The sequence below is a fragment of the Tympanuchus pallidicinctus genome, unplaced genomic scaffold, assembly GCF_026119805.1.
Source record: "Tympanuchus pallidicinctus isolate F22 unplaced genomic scaffold, pur_lepc_1.0 scaffold14, whole genome shotgun sequence".
In the NCBI taxonomy this organism is placed as follows: domain Eukaryota; kingdom Metazoa; phylum Chordata; class Aves; order Galliformes; family Phasianidae; genus Tympanuchus; species Tympanuchus pallidicinctus.
Window position 1 is genome coordinate 2,024,030 of NW_026294659.1, and position 12,291 is coordinate 2,036,320.

The 12,291-nt window shown below is 42.7% G+C and overlaps 1 protein-coding gene across 4 annotated transcripts in view; it reads right to left on the reverse strand.

Annotated features, from left to right (window-relative positions):
- MAP3K15 (mitogen-activated protein kinase kinase kinase 15) overlaps positions 1-12,291 on the reverse strand; it is a 74,637-nt gene that overhangs the window by 61,744 nt on the left and 602 nt on the right. The gene's annotated exons all lie outside the window — the stretch shown is intronic.

Here is a 12,291-nt window from a genome sequence, read left to right on the forward strand (position 1 = left end):
AAGGTAGAAAATATGTAATTTACTCTAAACTGTGTATGTCTAAGCTTAGAAATTGCTCACTGTTTTCACAACAAACCTTTGTTCTCAGTCTTATTTTTTTTCCCAACTTTGCCAATTTGCTTGAGGTTGTGTGCTTGTGTTTCTGTTTGTTTGTTTTTTTTTCTTACAAACAATTTAATTAAAAACAATCCAGTCATTTCTGAAACCATGTTGGGGAACTTGTTCTTTTGGCAGTATTAAGCATCCTCCCATGCCAAATTAAGAAGGCTTAGTGCTCCCGTGTACCAAAACAGAGTCTGAATAGTCAGACTCCCTGGACGTACTCATGCTAGTCTCAATTAATGTTATTTATTCCAAAACTAAGATTCAGCAGCCATTTGGTCAGTCACAAGACAGGTGTTTGGTCTCATGAGATCATCTTCACTCCCCTCATTGTCAGTGCAGAGAGATAAAGCACTTTTAAAATACCATTTGTCTGATCCATCAGAAGTCTACTTTAGCCTGTCCCCTTCCCTCCTGTGGCTCCTCTTTAGGTGATCTGACAGCAGCCTTTCAGTATCTAAACAGGAGCTACAGGTAAGAAGGGAACAGACTCTTTAGCAGAGTCTGTGGCGATAGAAAAAGGGAAATGGTTTCAAGCTCAAAGAGGGTAGATTTGGGTTAGATATAAAGAAAAGTCCTTTACATTAATGGTAGTGAGGCACTGAAACCAGTGCCCAGAGATGTGGTTGATGCCCTGTACCTGGAGGCTTTCAAGGCCAGGCTAGATAAGACCCTGGGCAACCTGATGTAGCTGTGGTGTTCCTGTTCATTGCAGGGGAGCTGGACTAGATCGCCTTCGGAGGTCTCTTCCAAATCTAAGGATTTCATGATTATATGAAAAGAACTGTAGCTCAGAAGTGCACATTCCTCTCCACCAGCTGTGAAGGGAGTCAGAAATAATGGCATGTAAGGTGCTTTGTGCTATGAGGTGTTCTATAGAGCCTAGCAGTCCTTCTCTGAAGTACCACATTCAACTTCTAATGCATTTCAGTCAAGAATTATAAAATCTCATCAGGTACTTCCCTGCAGATGTTCCCACCAGCTAATCAGTGAACTGGCCACTAGAGAAAAACTACAGTTCTTCATCATCAACACCAGACCTGCAGTTACTCTGCCTCTGAAGGAGGAACAGAAGGACTGTCACAAATTAGACTCACCACTAAGATTTCTCTGAACACCAAACTCTTGCTTGAATTTCCCAGAAATTGCATATTCCTGGCCTATGGATGAAGTTTACATTCATTGAATTCTCACTAAACATTACCTTTCAAGACAAATCTAAGCATTACATTTCCTTGAAAGCCAACGGCATTCATACTAAAACTAGTTTAACTCAGAGAGATTGTGGATGCTCCGTCCCTGGAGGCGTCCAAGACCAGGTTGGATGGCGCCCTGGACAACCCGGTCGAGTACCAGATCTGGTGGTTGGTGGCCCTGCCTGTGGCAGGGGGGTTGAAACTTTATGATCCTTGGGGTCCTTTCCAACCCAAGCCATTCTATGAATTTCATACTGTAGTTTTTGGTGTTTTAAGAACAACATGACCTCAAGTTTGAGGCAGGTAACACAGTGGTGTGAGAAATCACAGTTAAAATAAAGTGTGTACACACATTCACTGGAAAATTTACAGCATACAGCCCTTCAATGGTCATCCTTCCTGCAAAAGTTCACCCACTCTGAGCCACCATCTTTAGTTACCAACCATAATCAAATCAAGTGAGTACTGACAAGGTCTTCATGCTGCCAATAAATGAACGTTGTGACGTGCACAAGAGATCACTATTTACACAATTTCCTTCAGGCTCGTGGATTCAAAACTGAGGGAGAGATCTCATCATTTGGATCTTAGTGTTTGAGCAATTTAACAGCCCAAGCAGATTGAAAGAGACAGCTATTTACACTTCCCACATGCTTGTTCAACCTTGATATCCAAATGTACACTAACAAAGCATCATTCAAAGATTGTCAAAGTGTATTTGAAGAACAAGTATCAGTTTCTCTTCTTGTTATTCACAGACATTAAGCAAATGAAATTTCCAGAAGTCACTTATTTCTCACTTTTCCCAAAGCCTTGAGCAGTGGCTGATGAAGGATTTCAAATTGACATATCCAGAACATTACAAAAATATTTATCCACCACAGATTACCTGAGAAAGAAACCTGCTCAGTTTTTCCCTGCTTACATACCCTTAGTGTATTAGAAGCTTTGATATAGGTGCTAGACAGCCATAAGGAGCAGATCTCATATTGTACATGCTTTTCACAGACCCACAGAATGCCTCAAGTTGGAAGGGACTCGCAAGGATCACGGAGTCCAACCCCAGGCTCCACACAGCACGACCCAAAACCAAACCCAGTGTCTAAGAGTGTTGAACTCTGGCACTTGGGGCAGTGCCCACTGCCCTGGCAGCCTTCTGGGTTGCCCCTCATGGGGTTCCCCGCCCACCGCGCTGTGGTGCAGCCCCTTTCCCTGACCCCCAGCCGCCCTCCCCTGACGCAGCTCCACGCCGTTCCCTCGGGCCCTGTCGCTGTCACACAGAGCAGAGCTCAGCGCTGCCCCTCCGCTCCCTGGGAGGAGCTGCAGCCGCCGTCAGGCCTCCCCTCAGCTCCTCTGCTCTGCGCTGAGCAAACACAGGGCCTCAGCTGCTGACGTGTCACATTCTGAACCCTTCACCATCTCTGTAGCCCTTCTTTGGATGCTTGCTATATTCTTCTTACATTGTGGTGCCCTAACCTCAGTGCCTGAGATGAGGATAACATTATTTCCCAAATTTCCCTAGCATGTCAAGGAGCCCACTACTTCTGCACAGTCAGCCATTTTGCCACCTTGTTTAGCTGAGAGAAGCAGTGGAATAAATTAAAAGCAGGCATTTCATGCTAGCACTAGCTGTGTGCCAAGCGTCACATGAGATTGTTTCCACTGCAATGTTTACTAGAGCTGAGCTTGCCAGTTAAGAGAGCATACAGAAAAAGGCACCCAGCCCTGAACCTGATTTGAACTTTGCCTGTAGTTTAGGGGGGGGGAAATAAGAAAGTTTAACTTGATGTAACTTCTCATTCACCTTGGCACTTCCTACACTGAGTCATGAGAGGCAACAGAGTCATAAGAGCCAATGAAAGGGATTGAAGTACAATTAAAAAAAAAAAAAATTCTTTATGGGATTGCCTGACCTAAGTACAATTAAGAAGAGTATGAAATTCAACAAGAATGGCTTTCCCTTCCTTCTTAACTGCAAGGCCAATGAGGTTCGAATAAGCTCCAAACCTCTGAGCGCTTATCCAACCTAAATGACTTCAGTCACTCATCATGTAAGGTTGAATATCTTAGATGGGAAGCAGCACACACTTGCTCAATCTGCACATCCCGAGCACATCACACATTGGCCAACGACATATATCAAAAACATTTGAAAAAACAAAATTATGCTGCATTTTATCTTCTGTCCAAAGAAACGTTAGGGATAAGACTGATCAAAGTACAAGGCTCTACCATGGAAAGAAACAGAAATATTTTGGTACGCCAAAGTTTATAGGTCTGTGTAAAGCTATTTAAGAGCTTTTTTTTTTTTTTAAAAAAAAAAAAAAAAATGAAAAATGTAACATAAAAAGACAAATGAGACTTACCTGCTCTAAATCCCTTATTTTCTTTCATTTATTTAAAAACAAAGATCAAGAAACATCTCCATCACTAGAGATCTGTACTTGTTCATACCAAACTGTGGCATCGGTCTCAGAACTATATCCCAGACTTCCTCTGTATAGAGCCTCAGACTTCCATTTAGGGCCCACATGGAAGTGCAACATTAATGGATAAATTGTTAATTGAAGACAGGCAGCATTGTTAAAGTAGAAATGCAAATAAAGTTTACATAAAACCACAACATTCTCTGTGAGCCAAAAAGCTTCCACTCATGTACAGACAGAGTTCTTGAATTAGTATTCTGGATGTTGGGCAGATGTGGATCCAATCTGGTATTTTTACCTTGCCTGTACCTACACAGCACAAGCTTTATGTGCCCGCCTAAATGCTGCATGCATTACTGTAAAAATCCTTATCCACCACTGAATATTGTAATTTCAGAAATGTGCAACGCCCATTAAAAAATTAGGAAGCATTATTTCCAGGTACTGATCAATAAAATCTAGGATTTCAGTAGAGGACCTCATTTCCAAAGCGAATTACCAACATTATGTACTTTAACTATCCTATAAATACAATATGAGTTATTACTTCCAACTTGCAAATGGGGAACATTAGCATGAACACTGCCTGTTAATTAACACAGCGCACCCATACAAAATTTCCCTGTTTCAAAATAGAGCATAACTAAAAGTAAATAAATAATATAACTCCAAGCTAGTTATCACAGGATCTCTATCAGAGGAATATTAGTACTTCCGTGGTGCAGTTCAGACACAGTTACATAAAACAGTGATCTTATAACAAGCCTTTAAATGTGTTCTCCATCTTTTATTAGACTGTAGGATGGCTCATCTCAAAATATACATAAATTGTCATAAAATGAAGCCTAGCATGTATGTTGACAACATCTCTGCTTAACAGAAGAAGAAAAGCACCAAGTATTTGATAAAAACCCCAAACAATGGCTTTTTCATTGTAAATTCAATTGTTCAACTGTTGTTAACTGCATTTTGATGACGATTTGTTGGACTGTTCTGTTTATCACACATCTGAATCTGCTGTCAAATTTCTTAATTGAAATCAGCCAAGTAGATTTCATGAAGTCTCTGGCACTTCTTGCAGAAGCACGTTTTTCTTTGTATGTTGTGGAAGGACATTAGTTTCTACAGATGTGGGGATGATGAGTAAATAAAAATAAAAATTATTAATTTAAAAAAATGGCTGCATATACTATGAAGGTCATCATTATCACACGCAAATTTTTCTACTAAGTAAATTTCTCCTTTTAAAGATCTTTTAAAGATTTCTGAACTATGTATTGCCCCTTTCTGTAGACTGGATGAGAGTTTAGTTGCAGTGCTAAGGCAAACTGCTTTACCCCAAGTTCATGCCAGCTCTCCCTAGGATTGCTCTGTCACACTTATCATGGTGTAGCAGAGTAGAGATCACAGATCAAAACTCAGCAGAAAAAAAGCCGAAGCCAAACAAACAAAAAATAAACCCTCACTAATATTTATATTACTCACTCTGAAAATTAGTTTAAAACTTCAAACTGGCAGAAAAAGTCAACAGCAAGTGACTGTAAGAATCTGCAGTCTTGTGGCTTGAGCCATGGAGCAGGGAGAGCTCTGGGTTTTCTACCAATGAAAAGTTTCAGCATTAACACTACAGCAGAGCAATTGACTTCTGTGAGGCCTATTATGAAGGGTAGAAAAGCAAGCATAGTTTATTATGGTACAGTGATCCATAACTTTTAAGAGTCAGAATTCATGCTGCTTCCTCACAGAACACAGCAAGGCAGCTTTTGCTCCTGGCACACCTCCATAGCCACCCCACTTCCAAGGAAAAAGTGAAGCTAGTTGCAGCATCTCTGAAAGATAACAGGCTAGGTAAAATTGTACATATTTGGCCCACCAGCAGCTGCCAGCTGAACCACACTGACCTCAGCAGAGACTGGAGCTATGCTGTTTACAGCAAGCCTGTGCCTGGAAGCAGGATAAAACAACAGCTGTGCTCCCTCTTGGCTTGGTCTCAAGCACACACGCTGCAGTTCAAAGGTTGCATGAGGCTAAAGCAACTCACATACACACTGAAGCATGAGGGAAAGAGCCTACCATGTTCACAAGTTTCACCAGCAAGCTGTACACCAACTTGAAGTTCTCCTAAAAAAGTGACCCTATACACCTGACTGCCTAATTCCAGCCATGTAATATCACTGGAGCATGAAAGGCAGCAGCCCAAGCAGGCAGTGCTAGGGGCTGCTCCTTTGCCTGTGCCATAGCAGCAGCATGCCCCACAGGTTTGCTAGATGTGGATTCGCAGCCAGCACAGAACAGCCAGTGAGTTAGAACTAGGGGCCACCACCGGAGCAGAGTGCAGAAGAACCCCCAAAATCTGGAGTTCTTCCCCCAGTTCTGCACCAACTCCTTATTAGAAGAGCCTTACCTCAAACTTCTACATCTGCAAAACAGGAATATCAATTTCTTTTTAACTAGGGATACATAAACACCTGTGATTCGCTTAATAACCATGTGTAATTCCATTATACAACAGAAGTGAGATATAGTTATAAATAAAACAAAAGCAGGTAATAAAAGCATTACATGACAGAACACACAAAGCATAGGTGAGGTTGGAGTAGATTGCTGAAGATCATCACAGAAAGCCCACAGTTGGAAGGGACCTCAAAGATCATGAATCTCCAACCCCCCATCACATGCAGGGCCACCAACCTCCACATTTAATACTAGACCAGGCTGCCCAGGGCCCCATCCAACCTGGCCTTGAACACCTCCAGGGACAGGGCATCCACAACCTCTCTGGGCAGCCTGTTCCAGCACCTCACCACTCTCTCTGTAAAGAACTTCCCCCTGACATCCAACCTAAATCTCCCCTCACTCAACTTAAAACCATTTCCCCTTGTCCTGCTGTCATCTACCCTTTCAAAGAGTTGATTACCCTCCTGTTTATAGGCTCCCTTTAGGTACTGAAAGGCTGCAATGAGGTCACCCCACAGCCTTCTTTTCTCCAGGCTGCACAAGCCCACCTTCCTCAGCCAGTCTCTGTAGGGGAGGTGCTCCAGTCCCCTGATCATCTTTGTGGCTCTCCTCTGGACCCTCTCCAACAGCTCTCTGTCTTTCTTGTACTGGAGGCTCCAGACCTGGACACAGTACTCCCAATGGGGCCTCACAAGGGAGAGCAGAGAAGGACAATCACCTTCCTGTCCCTCCCCCTCTTCTGATGGAGCCCAGGATACCATTTGCTTTCCAAGCTGCAAGAGCACACTGCTACTCGTGTTCAGTTTTTCATCCACCAGGACCCCCAGGTCCTTCTCTGCAGGGCTGCTCTAAAGGACTGCTCCTTTCAGTCTGGGATACACCTGGGATTCCTCTGGCCCAAGAGCAAAACCTTGCACTTTGCCGTGTTGAACCTCATTAGGTTCATCCGGGCCCACCTTTCAAGTCTGCTGAGGTCCCTCTGAATGGCATCCCTTCCTTTCACTGTGTCAACTGCACCACTCAGCTTGGTGTCACCAGCAAACTTGCTGATGGTACACTCGATGCCATCATTGATAAAAATATTAAAAGCACCAGTCCCAAGCAAGTTCAACCCTCCAAGGAAGTCCAATCGAGTCCAACCCTCTGCTGAAGCAGATTCCCTACAGCAGCTCACACAGGAAAGCATCCAGACAGTATTTGAATATCTCCAGAGAAGGAGATTCTATTGTTTCTCCGGATAGTCTGCTCAAGGCTCTGTTGCCTTCACATGACTTATGCTCATATGGAACTTCCTATGTTCCAGTTTGTACCCACAGCCCCTTGCTCTGTCACTGAGCATTGCTGAACAGAGCCTGGCCCCCATCCACCTGACATCCACCCTGCAGATATTTACAGCACAGGAACATGAATGAACTCAACACAACCTACTTATGGTTACTTGCTTATGTGTTTCTAATATTGTCCAGCTGACATCAAGAGAGCTATTTCATAATCCTATAGGCAAGCTGAACCAAAGTGAAGCCCTTCAAGCTACATGTTAAAAGAGCAATAAGGCTGATATACAGCTATGTTTCACTGTTGACAGTGAAAATAATGTTGAGTGAAGCATACAAATCTCTGAATTCAAGTAAGCATTCCTGTAAGATGACTTCATACTGGAAGTTGAACCCAATATCATTAAAGAAAAATACACATTTAGAATGTAAAGGTTACATCACGGCACTTGGATGTATCAGAATGCAATAACATAAACACTTGATGGACTGCATCAAGCTTGCTACTGTCATTTAAAATTTACCTCACGTCCTTGGATATAAAAGGGCTGTACTGCTACTACATTACAGTCTTGTTAGCAAAATATTTTACTTTGGCAGCACAATGAAGTGCTTCGCTGAAGTCTCCCAGAGTTGTTCTGCATATGCAGTATCACACAGAGATAAAGGGTCAGGTCCTGACAGCTCTGCTATTATATTAAAGCAGCATAACACCTAACCTAGTCAGCCTCAGCCTCTTGGCTACCACCTTCCCGCTCTGAAGATGGTTTTACTGCTTCTCTTCATGTTTCCATATCACCCTGTGCACATATCTCCTCAGATTTAAAAAGAAAATACACCCTCAGCCACATGGCCAGTTGCAGAAGAAATGAAAAGAGAAATACTAAGTATTCCTCAATAAAACTGCTACCTCTGCCTGCTGAAGTAAGCATCAGACACTCAGCCAACCTTTAACCCCTTCCCACCACTCACTGTCACACCTAAGAGCAAAGATAAACTGCAGCAGCAAGGTTTGTTGACGTTTATTTAAGGTTATTGCCCTCACCTGTCGTCCTCACCTTCCTGTTGGAGATCACAATTCCTGCAGCAGTCAGCAAGGCAAACATGTGCCTCCAGCTCAGCTATACCAGTTACCACACTGTGTATTAGCTTGAAGATAAATGTTTACTTTATCCTGACATCCTTGCCTCTGACTGTGTGAAGCACTCCTGCCAATTCTGCAGTGAGGATGCCAGCCTTCAGAGGGAAGAGGGCTTCAGGGCAGCAGCTGGCTATGGGTAACAACGTGGCTTCAGTCAGTGCCAGTCAGAAAATCAGGACCCAGAACAGACAAGCTGCCTTTCCCTTTCATGGCTTGAAGAAAAATAGTTTCAGGGACATGAAATCAGGGTAACGTTACAACTATGACAGAGTGTAAGGAGGACCCCCCTTTCAGGCTCTGTCTGGAAGCCCTCTCCAGTCTAACATTGGCTCTGAGTGAAGAGAGGGCTGCTGGACAGGTGTCAGGATATCCAACAGTGCATCTGGGGCTGCCTTACCAGGCAGGATGCTGCTAAGAAAAGTTCATATGTAGCAGAACAACAATGAACTTCAAAATATTCCATTACACACATAAACAATCTGACATACTGTTTCCTGGATTGTTGCAGGAGTAACCTTTTTCTCAGGCAAATCCTAGCTTTATTCATCAGTAGTTCAGTCTCTGCCTGGTCTGTCTTCCTTTCAGACAACTTTAATGCTGCTGACTTCAATAACTGCCATCATCTCAAAACATCGTGGCCAAACAACCCAAGAAATATACCAAGCCTCCCCCTGATTGCTTCTTTGTTCTATAGACACCACCACTCACTTCTGTATGACATAAATTACTTTGTTGATTGCTTGTTTCTAGAACAACCTGACCAAAGAGAGCTCATCATCTTGTTAACAAGCCCTAATTTTACCATTTATCATGAATTTGCTCTCACAGGAGCTGTAGAACTTACCAGTTCCCTTTTATCAAAGCACCGTAGAAAGTTTAGTGATTTCTGAAGATGAGAGTCATTTTGCATTACCTGCTGGTCTGCATTAACATACCTAAGACATAAATCACACTTCATGATAAGATTTCAAATGGTGGGAAGTCAGTAATGAGTAAGCTCAAGAAGAAAAGAAGGACATGCTACTCTCATTACAGCATATAAGTGCTTTTGAGCACTCTTCTCAATGGCCTACTGAGAAATAATCTACCAGAAATTCTGCCTGCAGACAGGAAAAAGAGTTTCCTGTTGTTCTTTCTCTTTGCACTCCATCCTTAAAGATTTCTGGTTTTATCCTCAAAAAGGCACCAACTCCAATAATCACACTATCAGAGATTCATACTAAATAAAATACATCATCTTGCTTCAGGAGGGTGTCTTCTGACTAAAGTAAATGGCCACAACTTCAGGCAGAGTGGGAAAAGCAGGGTAGCAGATAGAGCTTCAACCAAAGACCCCACTGATATCATTCAGAACGTGAAGACATCACTGCTCAGTCATTAAGTGTTAGTAGATACGTGCTGGTCAGGATTCCAGCCAGCAAAGCAAAAGGCAAGCAAGCAACAATTAAAAAAGCACAACTATCATAACAGAGCAATAGGAACTGCTTCTTCAAGTTCAGCCCATGATGTACAGAAAGTAAACATGCACTGCACTACATCCCATCAGTATCACAATGGCTAACATCTCTCTGGACTTTGTTTTTAATGAAGACAGTTTCTGAACACAAAGTTAACCATGCGACATTTATAATGGTCTTTGTTAAGAACTGAATAGATGCCAACAGCAGCAATCCAACACACATTCTGCAAAAAGAATATGACAGCAATAAATCGTATATATGAAAATAGAGGAACTAAAAGTGGCTGATTTTTCAGAGGCTAAGGAAATGGTGGGATAGCTGAACGAGAATGTTATGAGTAAAAAACAATTATCAGCTTCCGCATTTTTGGATAACAGCTGATACATACTCAAAAATGTATTCATTTTTATTTAAGGATGCCTGCATTTTCAGGGTTACATTGTAGTTGATGGCAGTTAATCTGGAATTCTCGACAGGGCATAAATGCTAACATAGCAGTAACATTCTGCATGGTTTTCCAAAAAAGTACATAGGGGCAAATAAACCCCTCTGCTTTTGGACAGCTTGCAGGGCTGGCTGAGAACAGTGACTCATTCTCTTAACACAGGCAACAATATGACAAGATGCCTTGACCTAAAAGTTTGCTAAATTAGGGCATCGATTACAAAGTTGTTCCCCTGACTGGTCTTAAAACACTGCTACTGAAAAGGTATGAATGCAGGGCCTGTTTTGAACAGACTCCTTTGGAACAGTTCTCAGTTTATAACTATTTAATTGATTTTTAATGGATGAAAAAATTAGATTAGAAAAGTGATGTAAAACATTTGCCAACTAAGTGCAGAGATAACAATGTCACAGTGGTATCCAGTGGTAAGGTAGTTCAGTATTACATTAATCACGCATAAAGTGATCTCAGTTCTCCAAGATGCCCTGAATACCAAAGAAGTTGGCAAAGTTAGGCACAATCCCAGGCAAGAGACACCTATTAAATAATGCAGAAACTTAAGAAAATGAATAACTGTCTCAAAGTAAGTTCTCAGTGCAGTGCAGAGGAAGTATGTGCCTATAAATAAGTAGGACTGTCAGAAAAAATTTAGCATTGATGAGGCCAGCAGTATGGTATCATACTTCCCTCCGGGAGGATAACACAAACACAGGGGAGATGCACAGAAGATGCTGCTTGTGGTTGTGTCCTAAGAGACATAGAGAGTGCATATGTTATGATTAGAGAATACTTTCCAACCCTGCTAAGAGAGTCATAATGGAATCCCACCTGAGAAGTTAGTAAACAGCCAAAAAGATGTGTTGTTTCTCAATGTGGATGACTTAGTGAAGGATGAAATGGACTCATCACATGAGCATTTAAAATGAGAACAAAGTCTTAAAAAGTCTTCCTTAACTTGTCCCAAGAGTGTATTTTTGAGCAAGATGACATAAATGTGGACTTCAAGGAACTTCCCTCTTCAGAGGATTCCCCCGGTTTCCTGAAGTCTGCCCATAAGGTTACGAGAAAAATCAGTCTGGAAGTTGTGCACACACTAATTTTAATTACTTTAAATAAGATCTACTGACTTAGGGACTTCCTCTCCCTGCTTGCTCAGAAGGATATGACTCCTTCTCATGCTGCCCAACCATTCAAGTGGTCTGGCTGGAGAAGAGAGAGCAGGATCCTTTTGAACCAAAAGAGACCTGTAATCAGCTGGAGCCTGGACACCAAGCAACACCAACAGGTTGACTTCTTCTACACCTCCTTAGAATCACAGAATCATTGAGGTTGGAACAAAACACTGAGATCACCTCGTCCAATCACCAACCCATCACACCATGTCCACTGACCACGTCCCTCAATGCCACATTCACACGGTTCTCAAATACCTCCAAGGGTGGTGACTGCAACACCTCCCTGGGCAGCCTGTGCCACTGCCTCATCACTCCTTCTGAGAAAGTGATGTTTCCTAATACCCAACCTGAACCCCCACGGCACAACTTGAGTCCATTCCCTCTCATTCTATCGCTGTTACCTGGGAGGCTGACTCCCACCTCACCACAACCTCCCTTCAGGTAGCTATAGAGAGCAATAAGGTCTCCCCTGAGCCTCCTCTTCTCCAAACTAAACAATCCCAGCTCGCTCAGCCGTTCCCCATAGGACTTGTGCTCCAGACCCCTCACAGCTTCGTTGCCCTTCTCTGGACACACTCCAAGGCCTCGATGTCTTTCTTGTATTGAGGGGTGCAA